Source organism: Thermobia domestica, chromosome 3 (genome assembly GCF_964235325.1).
Source record: "Thermobia domestica chromosome 3, izTheDome1.hap1.1, whole genome shotgun sequence".
In the NCBI taxonomy this organism is placed as follows: Eukaryota; Metazoa; Arthropoda; class Insecta; order Zygentoma; family Lepismatidae; genus Thermobia; species Thermobia domestica.
In genome coordinates, this window is record NC_137456.1 from 74,589,470 (window position 1) to 74,606,863 (window position 17,394).

General features: G+C 34.9%; 1 protein-coding gene across 3 annotated transcripts in view; it reads right to left on the bottom strand.

Moving 5' to 3' along the window:
• The window catches only part of LOC145680520 (uncharacterized), a 67,795-nt gene extending 53,198 nt beyond the window's left edge, over positions 1-14,597 (bottom strand). For all 3 annotated transcript variants that reach the window (XM_081751124.1, XM_081751123.1, XM_081751122.1), the window contains exon 1: positions 14,506-14,597. The gene's annotated coding sequence lies outside the window, so the exon portion shown is untranslated. The remainder of the gene's footprint in view (positions 1-14,505) is intronic.
• Positions 14,598-17,394: the final 2,797 nt, after the last annotated feature.

Here is a 17,394-nt window from a genome sequence, read left to right on the forward strand (position 1 = left end):
TATCAACCAATGGGTGGATTCATCCTATTGTTCTTGATTGACGTCAAGCCTGGATAGGTTTCTATTTCTCTCTCTCTCCAAGATAAGACGAATTTATTCCCTAATCTCTGACCCATAAACAACAGTGATCTTGAGTCTCAGGTTTCAATAATTTTACCAACAGTTGATATAAGATACATATCAAATAATGCAATAGGAAAATTCTTACGTGTCCGGGAAATTAAACCATCTTTCGACCTGTTTCGAATCGAATGTTTATATTGATAATTTCTATTCGTTGCTTAACTAGTAACATATGCGTAGGCTCTTGCCTTCCCCTGGACTCCTTTTTAAATAAGGAAAGCAAATGAAATCTTTGCTTCTCAAACTCTGATGAACTTAACTCCTTGAAAAAAAAAAAAGTACAAAGTTTATATTGTAGTCGTTCTGGCAGAAGTTAATTTTTAAGTTAATACAGCAAACTAAACAGCGTGAGAACAGTAAAATTATGAATGGGGGTAACGTAAGACTAGTAGGGACATAAAACGTATATTGTCATTAATTAATATTGCCAAACTAATTTTAGGAACGCTTTCTAACTTTAAAACAGCTATGTACCAAAACTAGTATTTAAGACTACATTATACTTCTGCCAGAAAGACGACTTCTGCATGTTCTTCCTGTTCGTTAAATAAATAAATAAATAAATAAATAAATAAAGATTTTCTCGATAATTCATTTGTCTGCTTGTTGAAAATGGAGATGCATTTAAACCAGGGTTGGTTGGTTTAAACCATTTTTTTTTTAATTGGTCTAAAGCAAATAAATAAATAAATGAACTTTAAAGCAAAAATGCTAAGAATAATGTGAACTTCATGCTGACATTTCCTCATATCTCAAACTATCTAGAAGATCTTTTATTTCTACATTACAAACCCAGGAAACATGACTGTAATTTATTTATTGAAATGAAGAGTATTTTCTGCATATGCATATGTATGAAGGCTCAGAGCCATAGTGAATTCAAATTAATTCCATCCTTCACTTCTTTTATTGATATACAAGTTCAATTAAATCTTTACTGGCTCGATGAATCAACTTGGACTAAATTAGATCTGTATTCTGTAGCCTTTTGAATTTGTCCATTCATTTTAACAATGTGTATCATTCTGTATAGTGATTTCACTTTAATTTTGTCCTTTATCATTCTGTATAGTGATTTCACTTTATTTTTGTCCTTTATCATTCTGTATAGTGATTTCACTTTAATTTTGTCCTTTATCATTCTGTATAGTGATTTCACTTTAATTTTGTCCTTTATCATTCTGTATAGTGATTTCACTTTATTTTTGTCCTTTATCATTCTGTATAGTGATTTCACTTTAATTTTGTCCTTTATCATTCTGTATAGTGATTTCACTTTAATTTTGTCCTTTATCATTCTGTATAGTGATTTCACTTTATTTTTGTCCTTTATCATTCTGTATAGTGATTTCACTTTAATTTTGTCCTTTATCATTCTGTATAGTGATTTCACTTTAATTTTGTCCTTTATCATTCTGTATAGTGATTTCACTTTATTTTTGTCCTTTATCATTCTGTATAGTGATTTCACTTTAATTTTGTCCTTCTGAGGTGATTCTTTAAAATATTCGTAAGTATGCAAAATCAATACAACGTGTTTTTTTTATCAGATGTCCTCTATAGGTAAATCGATAGCCGTTATCTTCATTGTAATCAAAGGCTTTCACGCTCTAGTCTATAGATGGAGGACGATTTCTCTCTGGTCCAAATCGAGTAATAAATTGGATCCCACTTTAAGTTTAGGGTTGTCAGATACTTCAGAGAAAAAAGAAAAACTTGCGATGTTTGGAAAAAACGGAAGATATGTAATACTCAAGAGTTTATGTATAGCTTTTAAGGGGAAAAAAACGGAAGGTATGTGATATTGAAAATTTACATATAACTTTAAGGGAAAACGGAAGGTATGTGATACTGAGAATATACATGTAACTTTCAGGGAAAATACGGAAGATATGTGATATTGAAAATTTACATCATATAACTTTCAGGGGAAAAAACGGAAAATATATGGCACTGAGAATTTACACAACTTTCAAGGTAAAAAGGGAAGATATATGATATTGAGAATTTACATATGGGTCAGTCCATTTCAAATCATCCAGCTAAAATATCAAATGAAACCCATAGTCTCAGAATGGCATGAAGATTTTTCTGTTTACTTTACTTGCCATCCTTATTGATCACACCAAATTTTAATTTGATATCTTATATACTTTTTTAGTTAAAATTTGTTTTAGTTTGGTAAAATATACGTTTTTGTTGTTGCCGAGGGTTAAAGAGATTACGACATTGATATACTAAAAAGATCATAACTTTGTTAATTCTCATCATATCACAATGATTTTTTCACTAAAATGATCACAATAAGATACAGAATAAGGTAAAAATACATTCAGTTACTTGTACTTGAATTGTTGTAGTAAATATTAGCTCAAACCTGGATATTACGATTTTTTTTAAAGAAAAAACATAAAATTTTAAAATACAGTAAAAACTTAAAGGCACTACATAAACCAAAGTATTTTATATGTATTTATAAGCCTAAAGGCATGAGCTAATGTGTTCTGAAAGAAAAACTGTGGGTTTTTAACTGCAAATATTTTTAAACCATTTATCTTTAGAGTACGGCCAGGTATTTCAAGAAAATCGTAGACCTTCACGTTGGCAGCCTTGGCGTTGTCCCTAATTGTCACAGGGATATGAACCATATCTCGTTACAAAGCTTATGGAACACAGATTCCAACAAGGAAATTTCTGTGCGCCCTTGTTTCCGATTCATAGAAGAAGAAGAAAAATTGCTTTTTTCAAAAAAAAATTGTCGGACTCTGGCAACACTGTTCATTGTCATACGCAGGAAAAAAAATATCGCATACACACCAGACATTGAGTGGAATCATATAAAAAAATAAAGGACCTAGGTGCAATAGCTTGCGAGATAAAAATTCGAAATCTCGTATATCCTATGGTCAACCTGTATATATTTTACGAAGGAACTGTGGTCTACCCTCAGGTTGGCAACTCTGGCGACTTCCCATAGAGTCGCGAATGATACCTCGTTGCAAAGCTTACGGAACACTGGTTCCAATGAGGTACCTTTTGTGCCCCCTCGATTCCAAGCCCACAAAAGATGAAAATCATCTGTGACGTTTGTGAGACTTTGGCAACACTGTTCTTTGTCATTAAAGAAAAATCACTTTCTCCTACGGATTCGGCATGAGGAGGCACAGTCTAGGTTCATTAGGAGTCGAGCAACAGAGGTTTAAAGTACTGGCGCTAAGAGAAAGGGATGAGCCAGGCATCTTCTAAGGGTTAAACTAGTGCACATTTTACTTTCTGAAAAACTCATTGAATGATTTACATGTAAGGCGTAATGAAATTATGACATTTTAATCAAGCTGAAGATGTTAAATTATTTAAGCTGCAGTAAATTTATCAATGTTCTAGAACTAATACAACTGCGCATAAGCTTTTAGAGTAAACTTTAAAATCAAATAACCAAAATGTAATTTTATTTATTTATTTATTTATTTATTTTTACTCATAAGCGCTTTCGATAACAGTCTTAGTTTTTAATAAATTAAAAATATATTTAATGTATTTAGAAAGTAAGATTGTTTCACAAAGTATTTCACAAATTAAATCAGTTCGTTGGAATCTCATATCAGTTTAGGTAGCAATTTCGTTCGGTATCTTGAGGAGTGCGAATCCTACAGTCCTCAGGTTCATGAAAAAGAGTTGAGTTGATTTCAGTTTAGCGTCCCTTTCAGCAGCGAGGCTATTTGAGACGTGGACCTACTGATTAACGTGGAATCCGAACCACATGAGTTCATGAAAAAGACTTTGGATTAAAAGCTACATGGTGTTTTTTTGCCACCAGCCATGGGAAGTCTCCTTGTGACGGTATAGGTGGCACTGTCAAGCGCATCGTGACAAAAGCAAGTCTCCAACGCAGTCCTGGTAATGCTATTGATAATTCCGATTTTTTTTTTTATTTTTGCAAGGAAAATATAAAGTTCACAATGATTAGAAAATAAATCTTGATAGAGGCACGAAAAAACTTAGAAGGGCGTTTCACTCAAGCCAGGACAGTACCTGGAACACGTAGTCTTCATCACTTTGAGCCCAAATCTGAAGACTCCACTGGAACAAAACGAGCAACTTTTGCACAATATTCAACTTTTCTGGAGAAAATTATTCGGTGAAAATGCCTGTTGTGGGTGTGCACAATTACATTGCATGCCTTTATGATGACCGGTGGTATTTTGGATTAGTTTTGTCAAAACATGATGATGAAGGAGACGTTAAAATTAAATTTATGCATACCCATGGGCCTGCTCCATCTTTTCACTGGCCCCCAAACGAAGATGTTTGCTGGATTCCTATGAGTAACATAATTTCATGTGTAATCCCCCCCCCCCCAGTCACAAAAGCATCCGGAAGAATGTATTTTTTTTTTTCGAAAAGGAAATAGGTTCAATCAATCTTCAGTGCAACAAGATGTTGAAACAAATGCAAGCCCAGAAATAAAATGTTGCTAGTGTTTTATTTAAACATTTTCTGTAATTCCACTTCAGGACTTCTATGGTGTAAATAGTAAATGAACCACTTCAGGACTTAAAAGATGATTTGGTAAATTCTTTTTTCGTTCACTGATTATATTCAATCTGTTGTATGTGATGAATATGTATAATTCATTAAACTCATAGTGAATAGCTATTTTCTTCTTCTTTTGTGGTTTGGGAACCAGGGGGGAAGGAAGGCAAAAAAGTTACCTCATTGGAACAAGTGTTCCGTAAGCTTTGCAACGAGGTATCATTTGCGTCTCTGTGACAATTAGGGAAGTCGCCAGGGTTGCCAACCTGAGGGTAGATCACAGTTCCTTCGTAAAATATATACAGGTTGACCATAGGATATACGAGATTTCGAATTTTTATCTCGCAAGCTATTGCACCTAGGCCCTTTATTTTTTATATGATTCCACCCAATGTCTGGTGTGTACGCGATATTTTTTTTTCCTGCGTATGACAATGAACAGTGTTGCCAGAGTCCAACAAAATATTTTTTTGAAAAAAGCAATTTTTCTTCTTCTTCTTCTATGGGTTGGAAACAAGGGCGCACAGAATTTACCTTGTTGGAATCTGTGTTCCATAAGCTTTGTAACGAGATATGGTTCATATCCCTGTGACAATTAGGGACAACGCCAGGGCTGCCAACGTGAAGGTCTACGATTTTCTTGAAATACCTGGCCGTACTCTAAAGATAAATGGTTTAAAAATATTTGCAGTTAAAAACCCACAGTTTTTCTTTCAGAACACATTAGCTCATGCCTTTAGGCTTATAAATACATATAAAATACTTTGGTTTATGTAGTGCCTTTAAGTTTTTACTGTATTTTAAAATTTTATGTTTTTTCTTTAAAAAAATCGTAATATCCAGGTTTGAGCTAATATTTACTACAATAATTCAAGTACAAGTAACTGAATGTATTTTTACCTTATTCTGTATCTTATTATGATCATTTTAGTGAAAAAATCATTGTGATATGATGAGAATTAACAAAGTTATGATCTTTTTAGTATATCAATGTCGTAATCTCTTTAACCCTCGGCAACAACAAAAACGTATATTTTACCAAACTAAAACAAATTTTAACTAAAAAAGTATATAAGATATCAAATTAAAATTTGGTGTGATCAATAAGGATGGCAAGTAAAGTAAACTGAAAAATCTTCATGCCATTCTGAGACTATGGGTTTCATAACCTGGATGAATTGACATGGACTGACCCATATAACTTTCAGGGTTAAAAAGGAAGATATGTGATATTGAGAATTACATATAACTTTCAGACAGAAAAATTGAAGATATGTGATATTAAGAATTTACATATAACAAACATATGGTTTCACATACTAACGCAGAATAGTTTTGATTGAAAACTGGGTTGATTGGAGTTTCATTAAAAACAAATGTAACACATAAAGTTCAAAGAGGTACATTACAGTCCCAGTGAGAGACCATGTGGCTAGGACTCCACGTTAAGCTGTAGGTCCTTGTCTTTTATAACCTCGATGCTGAAAAGAGATGAATCAAGTATATTAGGGGGAAAACAAAAACATATAACGGAAAATTTACGGGAAAGACGTTAAGATCTGGTAACCATATTTAAACAGTAGGTCCTGTCCTTCATAGACCCGCTGTTACATAAGAATGTTAAAGACAAGTGAACTTATTTTTATCCACATGTAATCTAATTAAATAAAACAAACCTATTTAAGCCCCCCCCCCCCAAAGAAAAAAACTTAGTTTAAACCAAAAGAAAGAAAAGTTTTTGCCAAGCTTGATTTAACCCTATAAAACCTGTGAAAAGTATAAAGTTGACATGATTTGTCTTTTTCAAGTTCCGTTTCAAAAAAAAAAAAAAAAAAAAAAAAAAAGCATTTTTTTTTAACATGAAGAATATATATCCTTTTACCTTTGTAACGCATTTTTTCAAGAAACTAAATTTATCATAGTTTGAGAAGTAAGGATTGGGTCCTACAGGTAGGCAAGAACCTTCCCATATTTTACACGTTTAAGCATCGAAGTTATTGATAAAGATGTCAGCGAGTATCGAAACAGTTTGAAATAATTTTTAATAAGATAGAAAATGTACTGCCCTTTCTTTGGAGTGCATATAGTGGTACATCCGTGAAAGATTATATGAAAACTGTATAATCATAATGCATGGTAAGTTGATTAAATAATACCGTAATGCAATAGATGGAGATTGTGTATGTACACGAGAAATTAATATCAACAGCGAATATGTAAAATTTTACGTAAAATCACAATAATGAACTTAATAACTAGGATATAATATCATCCGAATATAAATAAATTGATTCCTGAAATAAAAGTTTCTATTAGATATAATTTCAGTACATCAACAATCACATAATTAACCAGTATGGAACATTAAGAGGGTAATTAAATTATAGAATGTATTAATAAATTAGTAATTTCTAGCAGAAACGAAGAAATAAATAAAAAAAAAAAAAAAAAAACAGAATCAGCGTATTTCAACGAGAGCAAAGATCAACGATACCGAAAAAGTACTCCACCATATAAATTGTTAAAAAGAGGTTTACGTAACCTGTCTTGGTTTTAATAGTTTTATAAAATTTGTACTGGATTAGGTTAAGCTTATTTATTTTGGATGTTAGATTGACAATTAACGAACTCGCCTGGAATAACTGTTCTACCTATCTATTAAAAAAAAAAAAAAAAAAAAAAATAGCTTTCGTTCAAGAGTTACCCCAGTGGTTTGCAACCTTTTATGGCTGACAACACACTTTATTGAACATCAAAGACATCGCGACTCAGTAGGTCCACGTCTCACATAGCCTTGCTGCTGAAAAGTGACGTTAAACTCAAACTCAACTCAACTCAACACTTGTTTGATTCATTATTATCAATAATAATATCTATAATAGTGCCAAAGTGTAGTACTAAATATTGTTGCTGCCGCTGGGACGTTGACTGGTACAGTCTATCTCAAAATCGATTTTTAACTTTACTCCTAAATGCTTCATGACTTAACAATTTCTCGACACGCCCTATGAGGACTGCGCGACACATCGATTTAGAACCAGTGTGTTACCGTATGGAGTAACGGACGGTTTTTACTCTTTAAAGATATTAATGGATTGATTCCATTAACTAGCTCGGCCGAGATAATCGATCCAGCTATCCACTGCAAAAACACATTTTAAAAAATTCGCTTTCGTTTACGAATTATCATGTGAAGTAATGGACGGTGTTATCCGTTAACATGTTAAATGACTGACTCCATTAAAATATCGACCGAGATAGTCACTCTAGCGATCTATTGCAAAAAAAAAAAAAAAAAAAAAAAAAAAATCAAGTTACCGTATAGAGTAACGAACGGTATTACCCGTTAAGAAATTAATGAATTGTCTCCATTAACTAACTAGGCCGAGATAATCTCTCTAGCTATCTGTTGTACGAAACATAATTTAATAGCTAATTCGCTTTCGTTGAAATTTGTGTAGAGCAATGAACGTGTTACCATTAAGATCTTAATGGATAGACTTTACTAACAAACTCGGCCGATTTAATTGTTTTAGCTATCTATTGTAAATAAAATATAATAATAATAATAATAATAATAATAATAATAATAATAATAATAATAATAATAATAATAATAATAATAATAATAATAATAAAATATTATTATTATTCAAAACCTCACTTTCACTCAAGAGTTATCGTGTGGAGCACTGGCTCTCTGATGCCATTATTTCTTTCTTTCAGGACCAGAGTTTGCTAACTCTTAATTCAGGTAACTCCCTAATTTGTATCATAAATGCTGAGTCAATACCGAAAAACTGGTGCTCCCAATGGGAATAAAACCAGGAACAACGCATCGAAATCACGTGCGCTAACAATTCCGTTAAGCATTTTTTTTTTTTTAAATCTAGAGCAATCACATTGTTTTGTAATGCTTTGTATGAACTCGCATGTATTATATTTTAACGCATTATGCTAACGAAAAATACCTCATAAAAATGTAAAGAATACATTATAGAACTAATTTGTTGAAGTCTTAGGTAGCAATAAAGATTGAGGTTTTGTGTGTGTAAAAAAAAAAAAAAAAAAAGTTTGTAGCTTACATTACTTGTTTCTGGTGTTAACTTATCTTTAAAAAATGTAACATCGGGGATCAGAAATGGATATTGCAGGTAAACAGAACTATTCTAAACCGGGGAAGAGAAACTTGGGTATTGTCAGTTTCCCTGGCCACGCCACTAATGTAGTTTAACTAGCACTTCACTTGGTAACACAACAAGTTCAGTAGAGCATTAAGAGCCAAGGGTCGGCTCCCATTGTCTCCCCCCCCCCCCGTTGTATTGTCATGTAGATCAAGAAAATAAATTTAGATCGAGTATAAACTTTTGGGTTTAGGGTAGAAGAACAATGAATTTCGGGAAAGTATTTATAGAGATTTAGCAACTCAAAATGTATTACTACCCAAAAAGTAGGTGGATACCCCAATAGGGTTCGAGGGTACCTTATTTCTGCATTTTTAAATAATTTGAAATGTCTCTAAAGTGTTCTAAAGAACGTTACTGATTTATGTTTACCGAAAACCGCAACTCAACACGCCTTATGGTTACCAAAATGCTATGGGGAAACAAAGAGCGACCCCATAATGGTGTGGGGTTCGCGTACTAGATGGTGCAATTTTGAATAATAATAATAATAATAATAATAATAATAATAATAATAATAATAATAATAATAATAATAATAATAATAATAATAATAATAATAATAATAATAATTTCTGAGGCCTAACAACCACCTCCAAAGTAGTTTCAATCCAAAACGCACATACCTATAAAGGGCTTGATCTCCAAAATATGTCATAACAAAGTTTAAAGAACGTTACAGGCGTGTGTTTACCGAAAACTCAAGGTCGGTACATCTAATAGTTATAATATGGGGAAATAAATAGCGACACCATAGCTAAGCCTGCGTACTAGGGGTGAGGTTTGTGTACTAGACAGTCTAACAGAAACTCCAAGAGCACTTATAACCTAAAACAAATGTACATCTCTATGGGGTTTGGGGGTTCCATGGGGTTCATGAAACTCCCATTTTAAAAAAATTCCAAAATATGACTTAATAAAGTTGTAAAGGACGTTACAGATATGTGATTATCGAAAACAAGTCGGAATACCTAAGTCGCAGAGAAACAAATGAAAACGACACTATAGGGATGGTGTATGCGTACATGGTAATTTCACGGGTTTCATGAACCCTATGGAACCCTCAAACCCTATGGGGATATACGTTTGTTTTAGGTTACAGGTGCTCTTTTCGCTGTTGTTAGGGGATATACGTTTGTTTTAGGTTACAGGTGCTCTTTTCGCTGTTGTTAGACTTTTAATTTTTCGAAATTGTGCCGTCTAGTACGCACACCCCACATACCTATGGTATCGCTATTTATTTCCCCACATTACGGAAACCGTTAGATGCCGACTTGCAATTTTCGGTAAACACGCACTTGGGTAAGGGATCGGCTCTTGGGTCTACCGAATTGAGCGATTGGAACGAAACTTGCAGGATTCATAGTCCATTGGGCAACAACCAAACCGCGAAAAAATTAAATTTTCCATTTGCAAATACAAAGGGGAGATGGGGGCAAAACCCCCAAAAATTGTCCAAATGGGACAAAACTCATAAATATTAATCAAAGTAACATATTGAAAACGGAAATAATTTCTAAAATTTTTCTACTGCTATTTGGAGGGAGCAGAGGGGGCATATTGCTCCATAAAATCCTATGGTTGGGCTCTTGGGTCTATCCTAGGAGCTGAGCGATTGGAACGAAACTTGCAGGATTCATAGACCATCAGACAATAAAAACGCGAAAAAATCACAATTCCATTTGCAAATACAAAGAGGAACGGGGGGGGGGAAACCCCAAAAAAATTGTCCAAATGGTATAAAACTCATAAATATTAATCAGAGTAACGTATTGGAGACAGAAATAATTTCCAAAAATTTTTCTACTGCCATTTGGAGGGAGCAGAGGGGACATATTCCTCCATAAAACTATGGTTCGGCTTTTGGGTCTAGCCTAGGAGTTGAGCGATTGGAACGAAACTTGCAGGATTCATAGCCCATCTGATAGCAATAAAACCACAAATAAATTAAATTTCAATTTGCAAATACAAAGGGGGAACGGGGGCAAAACCCAAAAAAAAATTGTCCAAATGCGACAAAACTCAGGAATATTAATCAGAGTAACGTATTGAAGACAGAAATAATTTTCAAAGTTTTACTACTGCTATTTCGAGGGAGCAGAGGGGGCATATTCCTCCATAAAATCCTATGGTTCGGCTCTTGGGTCTAGCCTAGAAGGAGTTGAGCGATTGAAACGAAAATTGCAGGATTCATAGCCCACTGGGCAACAACCAAACCGCGAAAAAAATAAATTTTCCATTTCCTAATATAAAGGGGGGACGGGGGCAAATCCCTAAACAATTGTCCAAATGGAGCAAAACTGACAAATATTAATCAGAGTGACGTACTGAAGACAGAAATAATTTTTAAAATTTTTCTACTGCTTTTTGGAGGGAGCAGAGAGGGCATATTCCTACATAATTCCTATGTTTCGGTTCTTGGGTGTAGCCTAGAAGGAGTTGAGCGATTGGAACGAAACTTGCAGGATTCATAGCCCATCAAACAGCAATAAAACGGCGAGAAAATTAAATTTTCTATTTGCAAATACAAAGAAGGGAGTGGGGGGCAAAACCCCCCAAAAATGTCCAAATGGAATAAATCTCACAAGTATTAATCAGAGTGACGCACTGAAGACAGAAAAAGATTTTAAAATTTTTCTACTGCTGTTTGGAGGGAGCGGAAGGAGCATATTCCTCCATAAAATCCTATGGTTCGGCTCTTGGGTCTAGCCTAGAAGGAAAAAATGAAATAAAATCTTTGAGTTTTACGTCGCACGGTTATGCCGGTTAGGCTAAAGGAGACGCTGATAATGAGAAATGAATGAAATGGTGGAATGAAGAAAGTGGGAGGAAACGGGAGAACCCCGAGAAAACCCACGAGCACGGTGTTTATCCACCACAAAGTCCACACGGCGCGAGCTGGGATCGAAGCAGGGACCCCGAGCACCGGAGGTGAACGCTAGCCTAGGAGTTGAGCGATTGAAACGAAACTTGCAGGAGACATAGCCCATTGGGCAGCAACCAAAAAACGAAAAAATTAAAGGTCCATGTTCCGTTAAGGGGGTCCAAAACTATACTGGACCTCCTTAAGCTAAGCTAACCTAACCTGACGTAAGCTAAGCAAAGCTAACCTAACCTAATAGAACCTAATATAACGTTATATTATGTAATCAAACGAAAATCAATAGAAAGAAGTGGTGTCAAAGACACTGGACCCCCTTAACGGAATATTGACCCAAATTTTCCATTTGCAAATACAAAGGGGGACGGGAGGCAAAACCCTAAAAATTTGTCCGAATGACTCAAAACTCATAAATATTAATCAGAGTAACATACAGAAAACAGAAATAATTTTTAAAATTTTTCTACTGCTATTTGAAGGGAGCAAAGGTGGCGTATTCCCTCATAAAATCCTATGTTTCGGCTTTTGGGTCTAGCCTAGGAGTTGAGCGATTGGAACGAAACTTGCAGGATTCATAGCCCATCTGACAGCAATAAAACCGCAAATAAATCAAATTTTCCATTTCCTAATACAAAGGGAGGACGAGGGGCGAAACACTAAAAAAATTGCCCAAATGTCACAAAACTCATAAATATTAATCAGAGTAACGTAATGAAGACAGAAATAATTTTTGATTTTTTTCTACTGCTATTTGGAGAGAGCAGAGGGGGCATATTCATTCGATGGTTCGGCTTTTGGGTCTAGCCTAGGAGTTGAGCGATTGGAACGAAACTTGCAGGATTCATAGCCCATTTTTCTGTCTTCAGTACGTTATTCTGATTAATATTTGTGAGTTCTGTGCCATTTGGACAATTTTTTAGGGTATTGTTCCCTGTTCCCCCTTTGGATTTGCAAATGGAAAATTAATTTTTTCGCGGTTTGGTTGTTGCCCAATGGGCTATGCATCTTGCAAGTTTCGTTCCAATCGCTCAACTTCTTCAAGGCTAGACCCAAGAGCCGAACCATAGATTTTTATGGAGGAATATGTCCCCTCTGCTCCCTCCAAATAGCAGTAGAAAGAATTTTAAAATTATTTCTGTCTTCAGTGCATTACTCTGATTAATATTTATGAGTTTTGTGCCATTTGGACAATTTTTAAGGGTTTTGCCCCCGTCCCCCCTTTGTTTGCAAAAGAACATTTAGTTTTTATGGGGTTTTATTGTTGTCTGATGAGCTATGAATCCTGCAAGTTTCGTTCCAATCGCTCAACTCCTTCTAGGCTAGACCCAAGAGCCGAACCCTTACCCACACTTGTAACGTTCTTTAAAACTTGGTTACGACATTTTGGAAATGTTTAAAAATGGGAGTTTTGCTAACCCCACATCCCCAAACACCATATGGGTGTGTGCATGTTTTGGATTGAAACTACTTTTGAGATGGTTGTTAGACCTCAGTAATTAATTTTTAAAATTGCACTATCTAGCATGCAATCCCCACTTTTATTGTGCCGCTCTTTACTTCCCCATATTTAGGTTATTATAGTTATTATAAGGCGCTATCGAGTTTGGTTTTCAGTAAACATATACATTTTAGAGCTATATTTCAGAATATTTAAAAATGCAGAATACGGTACCCCTAAACTCCGTTGGGCAATCCATTCCTTACATTTAAATTTTATTTACAAATGCAGAAATAAAGTACCCCACGGTACCCCCGAACCCCATTGTATCTATTTACATTTATTTCACAATATTTAAAAATGCAGAAGGTACACCTCGGTACCCCCAAACCCCATTGGGGTATGAATTCTTTACATTTGATATTTCAGATTTAATGCAGAAATAAGGTACCCCGAACCCTATTGGGGTACACATTCTTTACTTTTCAGTCATTTCAGAATATCCGTACATTAGTTCACTAAAGGCGGTTATCACAAAATCTAGTTTTTAGAAATCCCTCTTCTACCCGAAACCAAAAATCGAAACAAAATTAAATTCATCCTTCTTTTACCCGAAACCCAGGCCAAACAAAACGGTTCTTGGTATACTGTACAAAAAAGTAGCTACCCCACAAAATGCCTATGCTCCTCCGCTTACTTTCTCAAAACAATGAACTAAATATGGCGTCGTTACTTGCAGTTTACGATGTGAAATCCTGGGGAGGATTGAGAGAAATTTTCCACGAAAATTCTCCGCGTCTCCACAATAACTTACAGGGAGTAACACACTTATTAATGTGTTAGCGATCCTACCCCACAATAGCTTACTGGAAGTAACACACATATTAAGTAATAATGTGGGAACACATGCAATACTTCACACAAATCAATGTACTATAGACTGGAAATGAATTGGCGCAATGTCTTGCCGCCAATTGCAAGACCTGGATATAAAATTTCGCGCCAGTTTAACTGTCCTTTGCAACACCAGAATCTATTTAATTTAGATTAATATTCTTAATATTTGATTAACACTGATACGTCACTTGTTATAATATTTAATACTATGATAGCTGGATAATGTAATACTTTGCATTGTTACCACAAATTGCAGCTCGAAATCTGAAACATAGCCATCTTGGAAACGATAAAATTGCACGCTTTCATTTCTTAATTTAATATAATTATTATGGTACGTAACTGTTTAAATTTATATATTAAAAAAAAACTTCCTGTTAAATACTAAATCACATAACATTACTAAGCAAAACTATGAACAATTAGCCACATATTTAATAGTTTCATACCTGATAACGTCCACAAACTACATGCAGCACCTTGTGAAGTTCAATACTGGCGCTGGTTAAAATCTGTTTTCTATGCGGAAAATGATTTAATACACTTGTAGATAGCGCTGTTAGTTGATATTTACCTCACGCCTATTGGTAGATTTCTGTTATTGTTGTTAATTCTGACTTGAAAAAAAAAAAAAGAAAAGAAAAGAAAAGAAAGATACACGCCTGAGTTTCTTGCAGTTAATATGAAACTAAAATTGAGACGTATATTACGTAATTGTTATCTTTCGATTTTAGATGGATGGTCTAAGAAAAGAATTGCGTTAAAAAAAAAAATCAATGTTGAATATTTACTGTAGCAGTAATATATTAATATTTGTAAGCAGAACTACTCAACATAAATAACGTGGCAGGAAACCTTGTTACCTAACTAAAAATACAGAAATAACCAGATTTACACACAATTAGAACTTGAAACAGTTTAAACATTCTTAAAGAACTGGAGCTATATGAGACGTCAATCTACAGCTTAATATAAGATCCGAACTACAGGAACTTGTATCGGGAATCGAACCTGGGTCTCGCGCTGAAGCAGGTACGTTGGAGAAGCATAATTGTTACAAACTGTATATAAAGAGTAATATATATGGTGGTATTTGAAATAAGCCATCAGTGGAGTACTCTAATACAGGGACATATACAAGTAGAGAATGCCACTCACTCCTAAATTCTTAGTTCAGCTCTTAGATTGATTCATAGTACTGGACCAACATAAAAAACGGAATCGAACCTGGGGACCGGAACCACCCATAGATTTCATGGGCCCCACACGTTTTGTGTCGGGAAGTTCGAACTTGAAAGAAAAATACAACTGAATGATCATCATAGGTATTCTGCCATTATTGACAGATCACTTGTCGCCAACTGAGAAATATCCATGCTCCACGGTCTTTCGCTAACCTCTTCGTCTTCACGTACGATTTTTCAGTTTTGATATCGTCCATTAATAGTAGTCTCCTTCGCCCCCTCTCTCTCTTTCCTGCCATCATACTCTCTAGCACGTCCCTCATGATACAGTTCCCTCTTAGTCAATGTCCAAACAGTTTATCTTCCTCTTCCTAATAATATTTAAAATTATTCTTTTTTCCCACCATTTCTAAGACCCTCTATTCGCTTTCCGCTCAATCCAGCTAATTCTCTCCATTCTTCTCCACACCCACATTTCGAAAGCTTCTTGTCGTTTTTTCATCATTTTTACGTAATGTTCATATTTCTAACCCATATAGTAGGGAAGACCGGGGACAATTGTAGCAAATTTTACATTTTATTTTTTTCCTCACGCGTTTATGCTCCAGTAAGTCTGAAAATTATACAATATCTTAAGTGAAGCTTTTTTGCTCCATTCAATTTTTTCCATACATGACGATTTCTAATATAGAAAGTTACGAAGTATTATATGACAGCATCTGTCTTGTTACAAACGTCCCCGTGCCCGGGTCAATTGTAACAGAACTTTGGGACAATTGTAACATGATACTCTTAATGAAAAGTACAATATATATATATATATATATATATATATATATGGCATGGCATAACAATATACAAAGTATAACATTAATGCATGGCCAAAAGTGACGAGGTGATTGCAGACACCCAAATAAGTAAAAATGTTCCTATAAACATGGGTCCGATGTTGCTTCGTTTCCGAGATACAGGATGTTCAAATGTTGAGTCCCTCCAATGGCTCCCTACGGGAAAGTGAATGGAAATCTTCAATATTATAGGAATAATACAATCAAATGAATTATGCCTTTACAAATACATTTACATTAACGTAGAGAATGAAACTAATCAACATTTGAGGTCATTGGGTTGTCAGTGTTGCCAACCTGGTACAAAGTGTTATGTTTTCAAATAGCACTAGAAGTCCACATGTTAGCATATGATTACTATTCCTAAACATGGGGTAGATTTCGCTTCGTTTTCGAAAGACAAGGCATCCAAGTGTGAAGTCAATTAATGGCTCACAATAGTAAACAATGGTTCATAGATCCAACTATTGCGTGTTTCCAAAGATAAGTAATCGAGAAAGGTATTTGATGGAGGCCACAGCGTTCGTTTGTACCACACATAGACTTCGGAAGACAGTGCCGAAAAGCAATGATTGAAAAGCAGTAATCCGCAGCCAGCCACAAACATTTGTGAGGTTGTATAAAGAAGTTAGGGAAGGCCTCGTAATGAAATATGGGGTGAAAGTCTTTTTCTTTCCCCTACAATAACCTTAATAATATACATAAGCCCGCCAAAGATTTTTTTGGGGTCGGGTCCTCCCCTACGTACTTGTGGCTACGGAAAAGCATACTTAATACGTACATAGTTTTATTAATTGCATCAATTGTATTATCTTCGGTCATATCTAGTTTATTTTCATAATGTTCAGTACAACTTTGTCTGGGACGATTATAATGTGTTACAATCGTCCCCGATCGCCATGTTACATTTGTACCCGTTCAACAGTCAGTGATAAATACTAGGGATGCGCACGAGACAAGATTTGTGGCTGTCTCGTCTCGAAAATCTGCTGTAAAAGTGATGGCTCGACTCGAAAAATGTATATTTCTCTATTGGAAGAGCCGTGTCTCGACTCGAATTTTATCTGGAAAATCCTGTCTCGACTCGTCTCGTACATATTCCTAATAAATACCATGATTTCTCATAATTACATTGAGTCAAAGCAACAAACACAATATCCACGTTGTCAAAGAAAGAACATAGATCATACACGCACAGGGTATTTGTTTACAGTAAACGCATATCTATCAAAAGAAAATAGAAACAAGTCAGTTAAAAATTTACTTACGTATGTCAAAATCACGTTTCTCATTGTGCAGTCTTCCA